General features: G+C 43.4%; 1 protein-coding gene across 1 annotated transcript in view; it reads left to right on the top strand.

Annotated features, from left to right (window-relative positions):
- LOC126249365 (WAS/WASL-interacting protein family member 3-like) overlaps positions 1-21,045 on the top strand; it is a 54,845-nt gene that overhangs the window by 33,308 nt on the left and 492 nt on the right. The window lies entirely within an intron of this gene.

Raw genomic sequence — 21,045 nt, forward strand, 5'->3', positions numbered from 1 at the left:
ATATGTATGTGGAATGGTAAATAGTATTACATTTGTATCAGTCAGGAGACTGAGACATTTCTTTCATTCTCAACAAGCAATGATGTGGGCTTTGTTAAAATTTCACATAATACTTTTTTTTACATACAACTGTATTATTTTTAAATTCCACAATCTTGTGAATAAGGCAGTTAACTGAAAACAGTCACATTGTAATAATTTTTCTGTGTACCTGTAACAAGCAATTCAACAAAGTGGATAACAACAGATCAAGAAAAGCTTTTTGCTGGAATAAAATTCTGAATATAGTACCTAATATTTATAGTTTATTTCATTCCCAGTTCCCATACTTTTTATGAATGAATAAGGAATATATAGCCTATATTTTTATTAGGACAATGATTTCAAAAGCAAATCCTAGTTTCAATGTTAGTAAAACTTTGTCATTGGCAAGCAATGAAGCTTCTGCTTATTGATTGAGACATTCCACACTTCTCAACCCCCCAGGGGGTCCACAACTCTTTTGTGGATATGTGCGTGGCGAGCACGGGGCCCCGAGCTGTTGCAGCCTTCTTTCTCTCCAGGGCTGCATTTCCTTCCCCTTCCCCTCCTTTCCCCTCCTTGCTCCTTTCCCCTCGCCCTCTCCTCTCCCTCTCTTGGTGTCCTTGCTTATGTTGGCCCCCGCTATCTTCCTGGTTCTGTTGGTTTTACAATTCGGCTTTGTTGCATAATCATCTCCTCCTTTTGGCATTCCTTGGTCCCCCTCTGGGGTTTGACCTCCATTACAAAATTTCTCCTCCGTAGTGTGAGCCATTTTGGGAAGAGCACCTTACCTAGTGTCTCCGACGTGCGCCCTCCTAGTACATTCCACCTTTTCTTTCATGTCATTGTCTGATGCTAGGGCGCATAGCCAGCATGGTAGCCAGCCCGTGTGGTGGGGTCGCTATGTACCCTTTTGGTTGAGCCCCCTGAACACACAGGAATCACACTTCTGATACCTGAGCTGTGACCACCTCATGGATGCCTTGGAGTGGTTGCTCGTCATCCTGGAGCATCGGAACTCCCAGCAATGGCCGCCGTGCCAGATGGCCCTTGCTGTGGCTGGGTGGCGCCCGTGAGGAGAGCCCCTGATCGGAGTAGGTGGTATCAGGGCGGACACTATGCAAATGAAACGCATACGGGTCCAGAACTCTGGCCGTTCTTCTGCAGCCGTGTCTGCGTGGAACTGATTCCTCAAGTGCTGCTTCTCTTGCCCCTTCGGCGTTCCCTTCCATGGCTACCCCCTGGGAAGAGGGTCAGGCCCGTCGGCTAGGGGCGAAACCTTTCCCCCGTTATCTAGTTTGCACCAGGACTAATGCAGATACTTTCACCAATACCAAACCTTTATTCTTTGTGGAACACATTGAAGACAAGTTTGGCGAAGTGGACTCCCTGAGCAAGATGCGGTCGGGTTCGTTGCTGATCAAAACTGCTTCAGCTGCCCAATCTGCGGCCCTTCGTGCCTGTACCCATCTTGGCACAATTCCTGTGTCCATTACCCCCACCAGTCTCTAAATATGGTACAAGGTGTGATTTTTCACAGGGACCTCATCCTTCAAACTGATGAGGAACTTTGGGATAATCTCAGACAGCGGGGTGTTCACTTTGTTCGGCGTGTTCAGAAGGGTCCTAAAGACAATCACATTGATGCTGGTGCCTTTATCCTGGCCTTTTGAAGGGGATACCCTCCCTGAGAAAGTTAAGATTATGGTTTATCGATGTGATGTGAAGCCGTACATCCCACCTCCTATGAGGTGTTTTAAGTGCTTGCGTTTTGGACACATGCCTTCCCGTTGTTCACAGGCCCCTCTACGTGGTGACTGTTGACGTCCACTCCATGAGGGGAGTCCCTGTGTTCCCCTTCCTGTGTGTGTAAATAGTCACGGTAGTCATTCTCCACGTTCACCAGATTGCCCAATATATAAGAAGGAAAAGAAGATACAGGAGTATAAGTCCCTCGATCATTTAACTTACACAGAGGCCCGTAAGAAATATACACGTCTTCACCCTGTGTCCATGACATCTAGTTACGCCTTGGTTACATCTTCACCCCTTCCTCCCCCTTCCTTACCCCCATCCCGGACCCCTCTCCTCCCCCCCTCCCCTGCGGCTCCCATGCCTTCTCCTCTGGGTGCTGCTCCCCCTCCCCAGCCGGAGAAGTGCCCCACTCCTTTGGTGTCTGCCAGTCAAGGGCGCCTCTCCCAGGATGCCCCTTCCCGGCACCTTCCAGGTCAAAGGTCTGCTGCCGCGCGATGACCGCGAGAGCCGTGGTCTGTCGGCCCCCAGGTCGCCCAGTCTCTTTCTGTTCCTGATCTTGCTGCAGCTGGCTCCTTTATGCCACACAGCCCTCCTCTATCTCAGCCTGAAAAGAAGAAGAAACATAAGTCCCGGAACAAAGAGCCTCAGGTGTCCCCAGAGGTCCCTTCCCCGACTTCACAACCAGATTCAGACCTGTCGTTCATGGATGTCGCCACTCCTTGTCGGTGACGGGTGGGGACCCGGCGGTATGACTGGCTTTTGCGTGTTCAGCCCCCATTTAAATCATCGTTCTGTGGTTCTCCAATGGAATTGTAATGGATACTATCGTCACCTTCTGGAATTGAAATCCCTTCTTTCTTCTTTCTCTGCAGCTTGTGTGGTTCTCCAGGAATCTCATTTTACTGATGCTCACTCACCGACCCTCCGTGGGTTCCGTGTTTTCTGTCGAAACCGGGTCGGACCCCTGCGGGCGTCTGGTGGCGTCTGTACGTTGGTCCATACAGACATTGCTAGCATGTGGATTCCTCTTCACACTACACTGGAAGTGGTTGCTGTTAGGGTCTACCTTGACTCTGCGGTCACAGTTTGCAATCTTTATCTCCCTCCTGACAGGACTCTTACACCTGCTGCCTTAACTGCCCTTCTTCAGCAACTTCCTCCTCCCTTCCTCCTCCTTGGGGATTTTTAATGCTCATCATCCCTTGTGGGTCAGTGCCTTTCCATCTAGACGAGGTCTTCTTATAGACCAGTTTATTGCAGACCACGACTTGTGCCTTCTTAATGATGGCTCCCCTACTCATTTCAGTGCCAGTCATGGTACCTTTTCTGCCATTGCTCTTTCTCTTTCTTCTCCCTCTCTCCTCCCTTCATTACACTGGTCGCCACACGACGACCTTTGTGGTAGTGACCATTTCCCGTTGATTATCACGCTCCCTTCCTGCTCCCCGATGGACAGGTTACCTCGTTGGTCTTTCCAACGTGTCGATTGGCCTCGATACACTGCACAGGTCGCGTTTGCTCCCTCTTTGTCGGGTTGTATTGATGACGTCCTACGTGACGTGTGTGACGCGATTGTTCGCGCTGCTAACCTTGCTGTCCCGCGCTCATCTGGACCATTTCATCGCCGGCAAGACCCATGGTGGAGTACGGACATTGCCACTGCCATCAGTGATCGCCGTCGACCCATTTTGCAGTGGCATCAGCATCAGCCTCCTATCCGACTACTTTCCTTCGCCAGAAACAGCGGGCTGAAGCTTCCACCTTATGTTTTACCCTTTGTGAGTCAGAATCTTACAACAAACCTTTTACTGAATGGGAATTTCTTTCTGCTCTATCTTCTTCTCATGATACGGCCCCTGGCCCAGATTCCATTCATAACCAACTGCTTCAACATCTCAGTGCTCCACAACGGCAACATCTTCTTCGGGTGTTTAACCGTATCTGGCTCCAGGGTGACTTCCCTTCTCAGTGGAGGGATAGCATCGTGGTTCCTGTCCTTAAGCCTGGTAAGAACCCCCTATCTGTTGACAGCTATCGGCCAATTAGTCTGACCAATGTTGTTCGTAAGTTACTTGAATGGATGGTAGCCTGTCGGCTCAATTGGGTCCTCAAATCTCCAGATCTATTGTCCCCTTACCAGTGTGGCTTTCGAGAGGGACAGTCTCCAATCGATCATTTACTTCGCTTGGAATCCGCAGTTCGGCAGGCTTTTTCCCAGCGCTGTCATTTGGTTGCAGTGTTTTTTGACCTTCGCAAGGCCTATGACACGGCCTGGCGCCATCACATCTTACTCACCCTTCATCAATGGGGTCTTCGGGGCCCACTCCCGATTTTTATCCGCCAGTTCCTGTTCCAGATGGCAGAGTTCGAGTTGGTACTGTTTTTAGTTCTCCACGGACCCAGGAGACGGGCATCCCACAGGGTTCTGTCTTGAGTGTCCTTTTCCTCATTGCTATCGATGGACTTGTGGCCTCTGTCGGTCCTTTGGTCGCCCCTGCCCTGTATGTGGATGATTTCTGCATTTGGGTTAGTTCCTCCTCGATGGCATCTGCAGAACGGCAGCTCCAGGTAGCTATACGGCGTGCCTCTGCATGGACCCTCTCACACAGGTTTCAATTCTCTCCTTCAAAATCGCGGGTGGTCCACTTCTGTCGCTGTACTACGATCCACCCTGATCCAGAGCTCTATCTCGATGCACAACGATTGCCTGTGGTCCCACAGTTTAGTTTCCTGGGTCTTCTTTTCGACAACAGGCTCACTTGGCTGCCCCATATCAGACTTATGAAGGTAGGATGTTTCCGCAAACTCAATGTCCTTTGCTTCCTTGCCCACTCCTCTTGGGGTGCAGACCGTTCCCTCCTTCTCTGTCTTTATCGTGCTCTAGTTCTGTCTCGCTTGGACTATGGTTGTCAAGTTTATGGTTCAGCTGCTCCTTCCACACTGCTCGTGCTGGATCCAGTACACCATCATGGTATCTGTTTGGCCACCGGTGCCTTCCCTACTAGCCCTGTTGATAGTCTCCTGTTTGAAGCTGGGATCCCCCCCCCCCTTCTGTTCGGCGGTCCCAACTTCTGGTGTCTTATGCACTCGCTATACGTCCCTCTCCCACTCATCCTTCCTATTCTATCCTCTTCCCAGACCATGGACGTTGCCCACCCAACTCCTGCCTTCGGGCGGGTTTACCGGTTGGGCTCCGTCTTGCGTCTCTTTACTATGAGTTTCAGCTTCCTTCTTTGTCCTGTCTTCCTCGCTCCCTCCCCTCCACCCCCCCCCTCCTTGGTTAGTTCCTCGGCCTCGAATTCGGATGGATCTCCGCTGAAGTCTGAAAGATTCCATCCGCCTAGTGGTGTTCCGTTCCTTTTTCCGCCAAATTTTATGGGAGTTTCGGGATGCTGTTGTTTTTTACACTGATGGCTCTAAATCTGCTGATCATGTGGGGTATGCCTTCACGTCCTCTGTTGGAACGGAAAATCATCTGCTGCCACCTACATGTGGGGTGTCTACTGCGGAATTGATGGCAATTTCCCAGGCCCTTACCTTTATTAAACAGTCCCAACACAACCGCATTTTGTTATGTACGGACTCGATGAGTGGCCTTCTTGCTATTGACGTGTTTTTCGCGCCATCCCTTGGTCTCTACCATCCATGACCATCTCACTGATATTCACCGTGCTGCTTGTTCCATTGACTTCCTCTGGGTCCTGGCCACATGGGTATCCCGGGTAATGAGCTCGCTGATCGTTTGGCTGGGGGAGCAGTCACTTACCCCCCGTTTTCTGTAACCCCTCCTGCAGCGGATTTACGGCTTCACATCAAATTCCACTTCGCACAGTCATGGGCCAATTCTTGAGAGGCTACTCCCCTGTCTAATAAACTTCGTGCGATTAAGGTGACACCAGGACCGTGGCGTTCTTCGTTTCGCCTCTCCCGAAAGGACTCAACCACACTTTCGTCTCCGCATTGGCCATACCAGGCTGACCCATGGTTTTCTTTTGCGTGATGAGCCATCCCCACTTTGTGGTTGTGGAGCCTTCCAGTCAGTAGCCCACATTTTGGTTGAATGCCCCCTTCTTTTGGCTCTGCGTGATAAGTACAGATCCCCCACACTTTACTTTGATGTTGGCTGACAATTCGCAGATAGTCTCTCTGGTTCTCGGTTTCCTCCGCGAAAGTGGTTTTTATTCTCAGTTTTAAGGTTTTTAATCTCCCTCTGCTGTTGGGGCAGGGCGATGAATGTTTGGGTGTCTCCCACTGTAAGCCGTGTTTGGAGATTCCCGATTCACCTCCCTGACCGAGATCCTCTTTTCCTCCCCTTTTACTCTGTTTTTACCCTTTTTTTAAAGGATTGGTTAGTCTCCTTTTCCCATATGTACTTCTACATTCTAGCGGTTGCACCTTTTAAGTCACAGGTGGTCTTGCCTATGCTGCTTCAGCGTAGCGTTGGGTTCGTTCTCTTGCTGACTTCCCTCATTTTGTTTTTACCATTGACAACATGACTGCCCTTTTCTGTTTTTAGCCTTTTCCCTTTAATTGTTCTGACTTTCCTGAGATGTCACATTAGCGGAATGGACCACATTTGAAACGAGGGACTGATGACCTTGCTGTTTGGTCCCTTAACCCTCAAACAACCAACCAACCACACTTCTCAAACTATGATGTAAAGTTTTGCTCCATGATCTGTCTCAATCCCTTCATTATTTCATTTTGTGACACTGTAAATACCTGTCTGCTTGACAAGAAAGGCTTGCGTTTAAAAGAATGAAAATTATAAAATAGGGAATGACATAAGCAAAGTTCAATGTAGAATGGTTTATGCCTAAGCTACCTAAAAACGCTGGGACATTGTTGCCCTGTTAAGAAATCTCTTCCATACCAAAATAAGAAATTGGAACCTAAGGTAAGTAAACCAAAAGTAGAACTCCTTACTAATATTAAAATGACTCCCATAACAAATGAAAATTGGAACACTGTTATACTGCCTTGGCTAACAGACATGTCATAAAGATGGCGCCGAATATACACGTAGTTTCAAATCGCTCGGTAATTTGTGATCGTATTTGGTCAGTGAAGTGTACCATATGCCATAAAATTGTGTTAAATGGATTAAGAATCTGCGCGTTCAATCATAAGTGGTGTCATACCCATTGTTTCTCACGATCGGAAGTTCTAAATAAGTGCGACTGCGGTGTAGAATGCAACGGGCGAGACAATGCTCGTGAAATGCACAGGGCAGGTTTGCAAGTAAATGTAGAGAACGAACTTAGGAAAGAACTCGATTATATTATAAAATACGCAAAAACGCTTGAAAACTTGGTAATAAGTGTGAGAAATTCCTCAAAATCTAGCCTACAAGAGTTCTGAAATACCAGTGAAATAAGCAGCACACGACCAAAAACAAAAACAGCGGAACTTACTTTAAAACTAAGTAATAGGTTTAGTGTGCTTGAAAATAGCACAGAGGAGAAAGAACAATCAAATTGTACCATCATCCACACGGACAGTTCTGTGATCAACGCTAAATTGCGGTCACAAAGCAAAACAAATCGGCCTGCTATTTGTAAACAAAACAAAAAAACACGTTGGGAAATACACATGAAATCCTTATTCTAGCAGACAGCCATGGAAGAGGTGAGTTCTAAGAAAACAGGATTCAAGATAACTGGCGTAATCAAACCAGGAGCGCCACTATGTGAAGTTTTAAATAGCTGTAATCAATCTATGACGAATGGCAGCACATGTGTGATAATTGGAGGCGCCAACGATGTATACCACAATGAAGCTAGACGTGCTACAACAGTTTTAAAGCAAGCAATTTGTAAAATGCCTGAAGTGAAATTTTTTGTTGTCAGTATCCCTCATAGGTATGATCTCATGGAAAACTCTTGCGTGAATACTGAGATTATTACCGCCAACAAACTTTTCGCTAAGATATGTTGAGGTTATCCTAATGCTACATATGTTGGGATAAATAGTGATTGCAGGGAGCATTTTACAGAGCAAGGGCTTCACAGAAACATGAAAGGGAAAGAAGCCATGAGTGCTGAAATATCGAATGCTATTAAAGACTCTAAAGTAGAACGAAACACTATTACACTGTCTGAAAACGGCCTTATTAAAGTATCAACATTAGTGGAAATAGGAAGAGCTGATGTCCCACAATCACTGGTAGCAACAGAAGATTCTTTGATGTTAGAAGAAGTAAAAAAATCTGAAGTGTTGTCCAGTACAGCAGCCACATCAGCCAAATTGTCAGTAGTGTCGAAATCGTCAAAAACAGCTGAACCATTAACATCAGCAGCAGATGTACCACCCTCCCCAGCAGGTTCAAAATCATTTCCAGAATCTGTTACTAGTCCATCAATCAGGCAAGAACAGTGGTACAAAATGCCACTCAGATATCATCAACAGAAGAAAAATCAACACCATCGGAGCATCATTTATCAGCTTCATACGCAGCTTCAACGTCCACAGTAACGTCAGTGCCAAATGTAGTTCAAGATTTAAACGAAAATACAGTTTCAGCAAAAGTTCCAGTATCAATTGGAACATCACTTACAAAACCAGACTCAGCATCAAAACTGGCAGCATCTCCAACATCAACTGAATCATCAGCTTCAGAAACACCTCCAGCGTCCACTGAAACAGCAGCTACAACTACAGATACAACAAGTATGGTGGCACGTCCAGGGGTAAGAAATACAAGGAGCAGGAAACGTGTAATTCTTAAGGATTTTTGGTACCCAGCCTCAGCAAGGAACAGCTGGTAACATTGGGAAGCATGAGTACAAACTCCTCTCTAATTTCAATAATTTAAAAATAATGAGCCTTAACAGACAATGCATTAAAAATAAAATATTAGAACTTGAGATTGCAGCCAGTGAAGCTAGTATAGATTGTATTTGCATTCAAGAACATTGGTGCATGAGTTATGAACTTGAAAATATTTGCATTTTCCCATACAAAATAGTAAGCCATTTTTGCAGGAAGGAAACAAGACATGGTGGTGGTTGCATTTATGTAAAACCTGGAGTAAAGGTTAAAAATATGACTGTAACTGAATCCTTGAATGAAGAAAACATTTTGAGGCTGCAGCAATACAGTTGAATATGCAAAAGAGTAAATTAATAATAATGTTAGTGTACAGATCACCATGTGGTGGTCCTGAAATTTTTAGAAATAAGTTAGAGGCATTGCTCAAAATATTACATCATAAAAAAAATCAACAATAATTATAAGTGGAGATTTTAATGTCAACTTATTGACTGAAGGTGCATCCAAAGATCAGTTCCTGAATGTTTTACATAGCTTCAATTTGTATCCACATATAACTAACCCTACAAGAATAACAAATTCTTCAAAAAGTCTCATAGATAATATCTTCACAAATACAGATGCCATAGATATAGATGTAATAAATGTTGACCTAGGAATATCTGATCACAATGCACTTATCCTTAAATTTCCCATAGCCCTTGTGACCAAAAATAGTTCATACCCAATGTACAAAAGAACCTTCTCCACAAATAGTTGCAGTCACTTCATAAATACACTGACTAACCAATCATGGGCAGAAGAACTGTTACAAACTAGCACAAACACTGCATATAATGTTTTTTCTTCCCTGTTTGTTGAATTTTGAAATGTGTTTTCCTAAGAAACTTGTCAAAACAAACACATATGGGCATACACATGCTAACTCCTGGATCACAACAGGTATTAGAAATTCCTCCAGGACCATGAAAATGCCTAACTATAGACTGAAAAGTTGGACTGACCCCAAGTTTAAAGAATATGTAACAAATTAAAAAAATATATAGAAAAGTAATTACAAAAGCAAAATTACTAAGTAATGATAAATTAATAAGAAAATCAGGCAATAAATCAAAAACTATTTGGGAAATTGTGAAAAGGGAAACAGATAAGGGCCTCAAGGATCAAGAAATATTACTCAAAAATAGTGAAAATATTGAATTAAAAGATGAAACTCTGGCAAATTACATTAATAATTACTTTTTAAGTGTACCAGTGTCATTTAGTAAAAACTTTACTAAACATGAGAAATTAACAGCCCCAAAAGTAGACAGTAATATATTGTTAACTCCCACAAATGATAATGAAATATTAAAGGTAATAAAGAGTCTAAAATCAAAAATGTCTGCAGGTGTTGATGAAGTGCCTGTGTCAATAATAAAAAAAAGTTGCCCAACAAATTATAAAGCCACTGGTACATATTGCCAATTTGTCTTTCAGCGAAGGTGTGTTTCCTGAGAGGTTGAAAATCTCTAACCTTAGACCTCTGTACAGGATCAAACAATAAACACCAGATATTACAGCAAGCATATTATTAAAGATCCCAATACCACAACAGATAAATGCAGACTTTGCAAACAACAAATAGAAACAGTAGATCACATCACAAGCAGATGTACAATACTAGCAAATACAGAATACACCACAAGACATGACAACGTAGCAAAAATAATACACCAACAACTTACCATACAACATAAACTAATAGAACATATTCCTACATACAAGTATGCACCACAAAATGTACTGGAGAATGATGAATACAAATTATACTGGAACAGAACCATTATAACAGATAAAACACCACCACATAACAAATCTGACATCATACTCACCAATAAAAAGAAGAAATCAACACAACTGATCGAAATATCCATACCCAATACAACAAAAATACAGAAGAAAACAGGAGAAAAAATTGAAAAATTCATCCAACTGGCTGAGGAAGTCAAGGACATGTGGCATCAGGATAAAGTTGACATTATACCAATTATACTATCAACTACAGGAGTCATACCACACAATATCCACCAGTACATCAACACAATACAGCTACATCCAAACGTATATACAACTACAGAAATCTGTAATTATTGATACATGTTCAATTACCCAAAAGTTCCTAAATGCAATGTAACATATACCGTACAGTTAAAAGGAAGTCACGCTTGATCAAGGTCCGCGTCACTTTCATTTCGAACCAGACCTAAGGTCTGAGAAAGGAAAGAAATAATAATAATAATAATAATAATTAGTTGACAATAATGAAAGTTAGGATAAATGACAATAATAACAGTAATAAATAAAGTGCATTAAAAATTATATAGACTAGTTTAAAACAACTTAGATCATGTTTACTATTGTTAGAATAAGAAAGGACGAAGAACAAGAAAATTGGAATGACAGTTATAGTGACTGTTAGGAGAGGACTTGATTTAAGTAGATAACTCTGTAAGTGAGGAGAAGGGAAAAGTTGTAGGGGGAGGGAGGGATGGAAGAGAGTGGGCTGCAGACCAGTATGTGGGAGAGTTAGCTATTGAGAGATAAGGTGAGCCATCAGTTGCTTTTTGAAGCCTGTAAGTGATTTAATTTCTCTGATATTTTGAGGAAGATTGTTCCAATGTCGGGCTCTGGATACAGAAAATGATTTAGAAAACATGATAGTGTTGTGTGGTGGTACTGAGAGGATCTTACTTTGTTGAGAACGAGTATTTCTGCTGTGCTGTTCAGATAGTAATGTAATGGCTGAAGATAAGTAAGAGGGAGTCTGATGATTGAGAAGACGATGGAGTAAACAAAGTATGGTAGTCCCTACGTTTATCAGCATGTAGCCACGATAATTGTTCATAGGCTGGAGTGATATGATCGTAATAACTAACGTCACCAATATATTGTACGCAAGCATTCATCGCCAATTCAAGCCTGTGAGAGTTTTCATATCAAATTCCTTGAAGAATTGCATCGCCATAGTCAAGAATAGAGAGTGTTAGAGATTCTACTAGCTTCTTATTAAGCTCGAATGGAAATACTTTTTTATACTTCTGTAGACAATGAAAGGATACAAAAACTTTCTTACAGACTGCAGTAGTGTGTTCAGTTCAGTCCAGTCTAAGTGGCGGTCAAGGATTATCCTCTAGTTCTTTGCAGAAGGAGAAATGGTTATTTCGGTGCCATTTAAAATTAAGCATGGAAGAGATTTTCTGTGCTTTGTTGTAATAAGACTTTTGTGGACGACTAAGGTTGCTTGCATTTTGGAAGGGTTTAGTTTCAGACCAAGTTCTGCAACCATTCTGATGAAGCAAGTAAGTCAGCATTTACATGATTGATGGCTGTGTGCAGGTTTGCTGGACTTGCACTGAGATGTAACTGAAGGACGTCAGTGTATAAGTGGTATCTGCAGTGGGAGAGAATAGTTGACACATCATTAACAGATAATGAGAATAGTAATGGGCCCAATACTGATCCTTGTGGTACCCCTGATACAACATCCTTCCTTTGCTACCTTTTAGTACCTAGCATTACACACTGCTGGCAGGATGTAAGGTATGAGTGGAACCACTGTACAACACCTGAAAAAAAACTTTGACGTCTCATTTTAGCAAGTAGAATGTCCAAGTCAACAGTGTCGAAAACTTTGATGAAGCCCAGGAAGCACATAATAATAGCCTGTTGTTTATCCATGGCATGTTTTAATTCGTCAGTCAATTTTATAAGAGCAGTCGTGTTGCGATTTTGCCAGAAACCAGACTGGTATTCATCTAAGAGATTATTCAATGTTAAATAATTGGTAACATGTTCGTGGACTATGTATTCTAAAGATTCCTTCTTTGGTAATGGTTTTATGAGCCCCTTGTTCTACGTTTGTTTGGCAGATTCCTTTTTTGGTAATGGTTTTATGAGCCCCTTCTTCAACGCTGTAGGAAAAATGCTGCACGTCAGAGAGTGGTTAAAGATGTCAGTTATTTTGGCCAGTAATGGGATGACAAGAAAATTGATGATTTGCACCGTTATATTATCATGTCCTGCAGCTGCCGAATGAATTCGCGCTATGGATTTCCTGACCGTGTTAGGGCTTACCAGCTGCATAAAATTTTTTTCGGTTGTACCACATACTTGAACGTTAAGGCCAAGGGCATCTATGGCTCGAGCACTTATGTCTTGGTCGAGTGGAGATGTGGCAAAGTAATCGTTTAGATCCTCAGCTGTAACGAGAGGTTCACCAGCAGATTTAGATTTGCCTATACCTAGGCCTCGAAGATTTTTCCACAAGACAGCAGGCCTGTGGATTTTCTCAGCTAGTGAGTGGGCATATCTGAGTTTTGTATTTATCACAGACTGACTGATTCGATTGCGTAGTTGCTTGTAGGTGGAATAGCTATCAGCGGTCGAGTGCCGTTTGTATGTCCTATGTGCTGCGTCTCTGACGTTCATTACGTGTTTGAGGTGATCTGTGAGCCATGGAACAGGCTTTCTCCTTACGCTCACTGTTTTTAAGGGAGCATGTTTATCATATAATTTATTGATGCTCTCAGTGAAATAAGACACATCGTTATTTATGTCGGAACTGTTACCAGGCAGTGCCTGCCAAGAGATATCATAGGCGTCTGCTATAATCTCAGGCATATTTATGCGCTTGAAATCCCTAAAAGTAGCCACTTGCAGTTTGGTCTTCGGGCATTGCAGCGAGTAGGTCATGAATATTATATCATGGGCGAACAGACCAGGTGCCAAGATCAGGTCCGTGTGAATAACTCTATTCAGAATTTAAGTAACGAAAATATAAACGTGTGAGTGTCTACTGTATGGTGAGTAGGCCCAAGCGGAATAAGTGTAAGATTTGAACAGGGAAGAATGCGCGTGAATTTTGACACTGAAGGACTGCTGTTTAGGAAATTTATGTTCACATCTCCAGCTACTATTACGTGTTTGTACAGGCATCCTAGATATGAGAGTGCAGATTCAAAACTATAGAGCCCTTCCAACTTCAGGGGGATTATATACAACACAGACAAGCCATTTTCTGTTTAAAGTTTTAGTTTCAATGAACACGTATTCAGGCTGTTTGTCTTCGTTCTGAGACGTGAACACAATCTTGAGGAACAAATTTGCTCTTACATGAGCTGCTACACCACCCACCCCCTCCCCCACCGCGCCCCATCTCTTGCATCTGGCATGTCTCAGAAAGACGTAACCATCAAGATTTACAGAGCCAGAAGGGATACTCTGCTTCAGCCACATCTCTGATAGGAGTATAACGTAGAACCTGAGATCCTGGAATATTCAGCAGAACTCAGTTATGTGGGCTGGTAAAGACTGAATATTAGTATGGGCGATCTGCAATGTAGCACCATCCTGACTTTTTCTGGCTGTAAGCTGGCAGATGGAAGGAACTGGGGCGCTTTGTGGAATGCAGCGAGGAGGGGATGGGGACGCAGCAGGCGGAAGTGGAGACAACGACAGCAGTGCGGGGGGGGGGGGGGGGGGGGAGGGCGGAGTGCGGTTCAAGGACGGGCACGTTGGCCCAGAGATAGTGTGGCCGTACAGAGGGCATGAATCTTACAGAGATCGACAATACGTGGAGACTCAGTGTGCTGTTAAAATAAGAGAAAATAAGTAATGACAGAAAATAATAATGTAAAAGGAAACAACCACAAAAAATGATTGTGAAGTAGAGTAATAATGTAAAAGGAGGATGGAGAAAACAGTATATCTAGGATTGTGTTGCTAATGAATAAAGTAGTATATTAACAGTAACTTAATCGTTAGAATCAGAGAGCTATGGGAGTAGTGAAGTAAGGGTGAAAGTGTGACAATACTGGACTTTGAAGACTAAAACAATGAATATATGGGTATTACGAAAAGAACATATGTGTATTAAAAAGCTGTGCATTACTCTTCACAGGGCAGAGTTATTCAGTGGCCGCAAGATGTTTTTGTTAACGGTTGTCAGAGCCCTCGGTTTTCGGTACAAAAAACTTAATGGACGGTAAATATTTTTAAGAAATATCGTTGAACTACCTTTTGAATACATTGTGTGGCTCGACAAAACCTGGTTAAATGCCAGTCATCCCATCAGTAAAGACTTGACAGATGATAGCATATGTGGATGTTCTACTGTTCCCGTGGGAAATGGCGCGAGAATTATTGTCTTGTATACTTTAACTGCATCTGGTTTCGTACCTATCTCCTCGTTTACAGATCGAGGAGAACAAGCAACTACCATGAGGAGATGAACCACAATAGTTTTATGAGTGGTTCAAGGGGCAACTATTGGAAAACCACGGTTTAACCGCCATAATGTGAAAATTCAGTATGTTTATGTGAAGCGAAGCTCACAAAAAAAGGCCACAGTTTCAACAAGGTAGCTAAAGAACGTGCTCTGAGCCCTTAAACTCCCACCATACCACTACCATTTTAACACAGTTGTAATGATTTGGGCACAGATTAAAAATTGCGGGGAAACAAATAACAAACACATCACTGTGACAGTAATTCAAAGACTGTTAGAGGAAGCAGTGGCACAAATAATGCCAGAGAAGTGGAAAATGTTGCATGCCACAAAGGAACGGTTGTTAAAGAAGCATGGAAAAAAGTGAGTGTACAGAGTAATACTGAAAATATATATACTTGGGAAAATCTAGTAACTCATTCATGGATCAGAGCTCAGATGAGAACAGTGTAGAGGAAGAAAGTGATTCTGAACTAAGTCGCATTTACCGTTTGCCTCAATTCATCTTTATTTTTGTGTTTGTTTCATATTTTTCACTGAATGATGTGTACCACATTTGCACAATAAATCTCATGTCATTATTAAGGACTCTGCACAAGTATAAATCTCAACATGCACACTGCAGTGGTTCCTCAGTACTCAAGCAGTTTATATTGCTCTGATGTTGTTAGTTATGGTATTTACATGAACGATTCAGACCCATTTTAACACCCCTTTCATATCGAATACAACAACTAAACGTGATTCAATCTGATTATTTTAAAAGACAGTCAACTACCTGTGGGTTTCACGGTATGGTTTTATAAACGAGAGTGCGTTTGTTAAGCCACAGGGATATTAAGATCCTGCAAAGGGAACTCAATATCTCACGTCACAAGACGGCTTTAGAAACTAGTACCGTTAGGAACCGCAACGCTGTTGCTGCTGTGCACGTGCGGGCGAACTGACATCGCCCTCTTCCAAGCTCCGCTATCCTTCGCTGTCACTCACTCTGTTATTCTGAGATGGGTACAGTACTTTGCTGTTTCTTTGTTAACAGATATCACATCAAATGAAAACATATCAAATTTTTGTGGCTGGTAAGCTATGAAGTGAATTAAAATACATTCACATAATTATGGGAGGTTATTGTTAGTTTCAGTTCTCTGATTTTACTTCCACATTTTCCAGAGTCAAGCATGAATCGCCTAGCAGAACAATGAAATTTTTTATCGGCTTGCAAAAGAAATTTGGCTTTTATAGATCTTTTCATCAGAGGCAGTCGATTTGTAATGAAGTGTTTCATTCCACACTACTGGCTACTTTCAACTGTTCGCTGAATTTCAGTTACACGTTTTCATCTTGTGGCACATATGGCATTATACCATAATAAAGAACCAAACAGGTGGTAATACTGTACTGGTACACAAAATTCGTGTGGTATCGATAGCTACGATGCCGTGACATAGGTACAAGTTTTTAGGTTGGCACTACGGCACAAACACCGACGACAGTGCCCTCCAGCCGGCACTGTGCAGCTCTACGAGTGCCGCTCCAGATTCAGCCAGTTGATCAAGAGCAGACGACCAAGCAATTTAGCTTCTACTTCATAGGGGGGCTAGACATTACAGACTTCGCCTTTGTTACTTCAATGATAGTTTGTCCAACTACTAGCTTCTATACATGGACAACGGCTTCGCACCTACGAGCTCATCTTTACCAAAAGTTGTGTATGTCATTGACTAATATTGTCTATTAAATGTACTTTTACTTTACTGACAGTACCGAGATATTTACCTCACCTACTCCCACTCGCTTCCTACATTCGGCCTACCCTTCAGTTTACAGGAGCAAACCCACGCGCTGCCTTCCAGGCGGGATACAAAAGAGTGCCGACAAGGATGCTGCTTTTTTTTCCTGTCCCTTTTTCGCGTGGTACTGCTTTAATTTTATCCCTTTGCTGTGTGACTGAGTGTATGAATACTTCCACCATTCGCTATACGGTTTTCTTTTGTGTAAACCATGGCTTCGCCACAGGAACAGGCTTCGCTTTCCAATATTGTACGATTTCAGGCTCAGCAAATGATGCATCTGCTTGCTGCTGTAAATGGACTCGTCACACTACGAACTGTAGCTACTATGGCGCCTCCGACACCGACGCTCAAGTATGAATCTCAACATGCACACTGCAGTGGTTCCTCAGTACTCAAGCAGTTTATATTGCTCTGATGTTGTTAGTTATGGTATCTACATGAACGATTCAGACCCATTTTAACACCCCTTTCATATCGAATACAACAACTAAACGTGATTCAATCTGATTATTTTAAAAGACAGTCAACTACCTGTGGGTTTCACGGTATATTCTCTATTAAATGTACTTTTACTTTACTGGCAGTACCGAGATATTTACCTCACCTACTCCCACTCGCTTCCTACATTCGGCCTACCCTTCAGTTTACAGGAGCAAACCCACGCGCTGCCTTCCAGGCGCCCATGTCGCCGCCATTTCATGCCTTCAATCCTGACGTTGAAAGCTGTCCAGAATACATTGGCCAGCTCGAGGCACACTTTGCAGCATACAACATACCAGGTACAGATGGTGGTGGTTAGTGTTTAACGTCCCGTCGACAACGAGGTCATTAGAGACGGAGCGCAAGCTCGGGTTAGGGAAGGATTGGGAAGGAAATCGGCCGTGCCCTTTCAAAGGAACCATCCCGGCATTTGCCTGAAATGATTTAGGGAAATCACGGAAAACCTAAATCAGGATGGCCGGAGACGGGATTGAACCGTCGTCCTCCCGAATGCGACCAGGTACAGAGCGGCTTGCCTTTGTCATTACCAACGCGGGTGTTGTGTTACACCGTGTGCTCATAAAATTGTTTCCCCCCACCCGCCCAAAAACTAAAACTTACGATTAAGTGATTGCTGCTTTGAACTCCCACTCCCGTGACAGTGTAAATGTAGTAACTACCCACTACAAATTCTTTTGTCTCTGGCGTGGCTATACTCGGTCCAATAAATCTTGGTTAGTGGACATTCAGGGACTAACATCTGATTGTGACTTTAATTGCTCATGTGGACGCTCATATGCAGGTATCATCATTAGAGACGCTGTTGCACAGAATGTGGCGGACCACCGCATCTGCAAGCAAATCTTACGATTTAAAAACCCGTCTTTGCAGGAAGTAGTGCACTTGCTAGAGAGACAAGATACCTTAGATATGACTGACTACTTCCGTGTTCGATGTGACCCCGGGTGTGTGTATTGTTAGCGTGGCACAACACTTGCCCTCCCTCCCAGCCCACCACACGCCACACTGCTTGCACGCAAGTAAAAAAGTTTCAAACCAGGCACCTACTCAGAAACTGAAATCATGTCCGAACTGTTTTCGTGTCCACCCATGGGACAGTTGCCCATCCGATTAAGCACGATGTTATTTTTGTAATAAGAAAGGACATGTGCAAGCTGTGAGTAGTAAGAGAAATTCTAATTCACAATCTGTCCCCCGTTCACATGACTCGCGTGGGCGTCACCACCATCATCATGATTCACATCAGCCTATGGACGTTAATGTCATTCATTCACAGCCTTCTGCTTCACGTGCTTCTACAGCGCGTTGTGTGATTCAAGTTTTGCCAGACACTTCCTCTCGCATTCAGTGCAATGCGAGGAAACTTTCTATGACTTTGAACATTTGTGGACGTTTGGTTTACATGCAGCTGGACACTGGTGCATCAGTTTCTTTACTGAACAGATCAACATATAACTTGCTTGGTTCTACCCCGCTTCGTCATTCGCATTCCACGCTGACTGCATTTACTGGACAGGAAATATGAGTGTGTGGCATTTGTAGTTGGTAAGCTACGTATGGCACAATGACACATACAGTGTCTTTCCATGTGCTCCACTCTAGTGATGCTACGAACATTTTTGGCATGGATGCATTTGAACTTTTTGGCCTTGCAATTCAGGACAATGCACATTGCATCAACGCTAGTGACCACGCAGACAGTGTTGCTGCACTATGCGATGATTTTGCTGAACTCTTTTCTGATGGTCTTGGTTGTGCCACAGACTTTGCAGCGCATGTTTTAGTTAAAGACAATGCTATGCCTATTTTCCGGTGCACATTCCTGATACCGCAACACACTGCGCAAACCCGTAGCTGCTGAACTTCAGCATTTGCAAGACAGTGGTGTCATTGAACCTGTTTCTGCTTCGCCACAGACTTCACCTATAGTGAGTAAAAAAAACCGGTCATCTCCATATTCGTGCTGTCTAAGTCTACCATAAATCCCCAGACAGTGGTAGCTACGTTTCCCTTACCGCATCCTGAAGACATTTTTTGATAAGCTTGGTGGGGGAAAATTCTTTTCCACGATTGACTAGCGGGACCCATACTTTCAAATTCCACTCGACAAACAGTCACAACGCTATTTTGTGACCAACTCCCACCTTGGCTTCAAGTTTCGACACCTTCCGTTCGGTTGTGCTTCGCCTCCTGCTATTTTTCAGTCTTACTTGCAGCAGTTGTGTGTCACTGTCCCTGGTTGCTCAAATTATCTTGACGATATAGTTGTATCAGGTTGCACCCCTGAAGAACATTTGCAGAATTGGCCTTCCTTATTTGCTGTAGTTTTGCAGGCAGGACTAAAGTGTAACAGAGACAAGTGCAAATTTTTTCAAACACAGATTCAGTATTTAGTACATATGATTAACGGACTGGGTATCAACCCCTCGTTGTCACATCTTTGTGCGATTAGAGACTTGCCAGCACCCAGGAACTTGAAAGAACTTCAGTCTGTGTTGGGCAAAATTACGTATTATATTCGGTTTATATCAAATGCAATGCCTTTGCATTGCCTTCGGCGTAAGAATGTTCCTTTTGTTTGGTCTTCGGAATGTGACGCTGCTTTCCACAAGCTAAAATCTGCTTTGCTGAGTGATTGCTGTTTGATTCCTTTCGATAGCTCCAAACCAGTTGTTTTGGCGGTCGATGCAACTTCTCATGGCATCGGAGCAGTTCTCTCGAACCGCATTAATTCTGTCGATCGCTTTTTCGTGTAAGCTGCTCAATTCTGCCCAGCAAAACTATTCTCAAATCGAGAAAGAAGCTTTAGCTATTGTATATGGAGTGACAAAGTTTCATGATATTTTTTGTATGGTCTCAAGTTCTATTTGGTCACTGACCATAAGCCTTTGACATTGTCGTTTCACCCGTCAAAGACAGTTCCGGACCGTACTGCACAAAAGTTGCAATGTTAGTCCTTGTTTTTGTCTAACTACAATTACGAAATTTTGTTTCGGCCTATGGCTCAGCATGGCAATGCTGATGCTTTGCCTCGTCTGCCTATCAGTCCTGACAGAGTGTTTGACTCTTCTAAATTATCCTGCATGTTTATTGCTTCGCAAGATATAGAAATAGCTTATTGTTTTCCAGTGGATTTTCGTCGCATTGCATTCGCGACAGCCGCCGATGCTTCTTTGCTGATTGTTTTGCGGTATATTCGTAATCAATGGCCTCTATCTGCTACGCAGATTCGTGATCCATTTGTTCGACATTACTTCACGCACGTCACAATTTGTCTGTACACCACAGTGTTATCTTGTTACGAACTGACAATGATCAGTGTGGTTGTACCTCGTTCGTTGCAGTCGGAAATCCTCCGATTGCTGCACGGTGGTCATTGGGGTATTAAGCAGACGAAGCAATTAGCGCGTCGCCACTGCACTTGGGGCAGCATTGATAAACAAATTGAGACTTTGCTTGCTAACTGTCGCTCTTGTACGGAGCATCACTCTGCTCCCCACCAGCGCTTCTTTGCGTGGCCGATTTCTAAGGTGCCTTGGCAGCGCGTTCATATTGATTTTACGGTTCCCTTCAGGGACAGCTGCTGGTTGATAGTTATTGATGCGTACAGTAAGTTTCCTTTTATTGTATCTATGTCTTCTACTACATCTGCCGTACTGTTTGGGCTTTGACGTCTATTTTTTGTACTGAGGGCTTTCCTGAAGTTATTGACTCCGACAATGCCCCCCCCCCCCCACCCCATTTGTGTCCTCCGAGTTTGAAGTATTCTGTGCTACTAAGGCATCCATCTGACCTCAGCCCCGTTCCACCCCCAGTCGAACGGCGAGGCTGAACGCTTTGTACATACATTTAAATCACAGATGAGTAAGCTGCGCGACACGCACTATGCACTTTCCTTGCTTCATATCGCTCCGAGCCGCGTGGCACCCGTTCCCC

Source organism: Schistocerca nitens, chromosome 3 (genome assembly GCF_023898315.1).
Source record: "Schistocerca nitens isolate TAMUIC-IGC-003100 chromosome 3, iqSchNite1.1, whole genome shotgun sequence".
Taxonomy (NCBI): Eukaryota; Metazoa; Arthropoda; class Insecta; order Orthoptera; family Acrididae; genus Schistocerca; species Schistocerca nitens.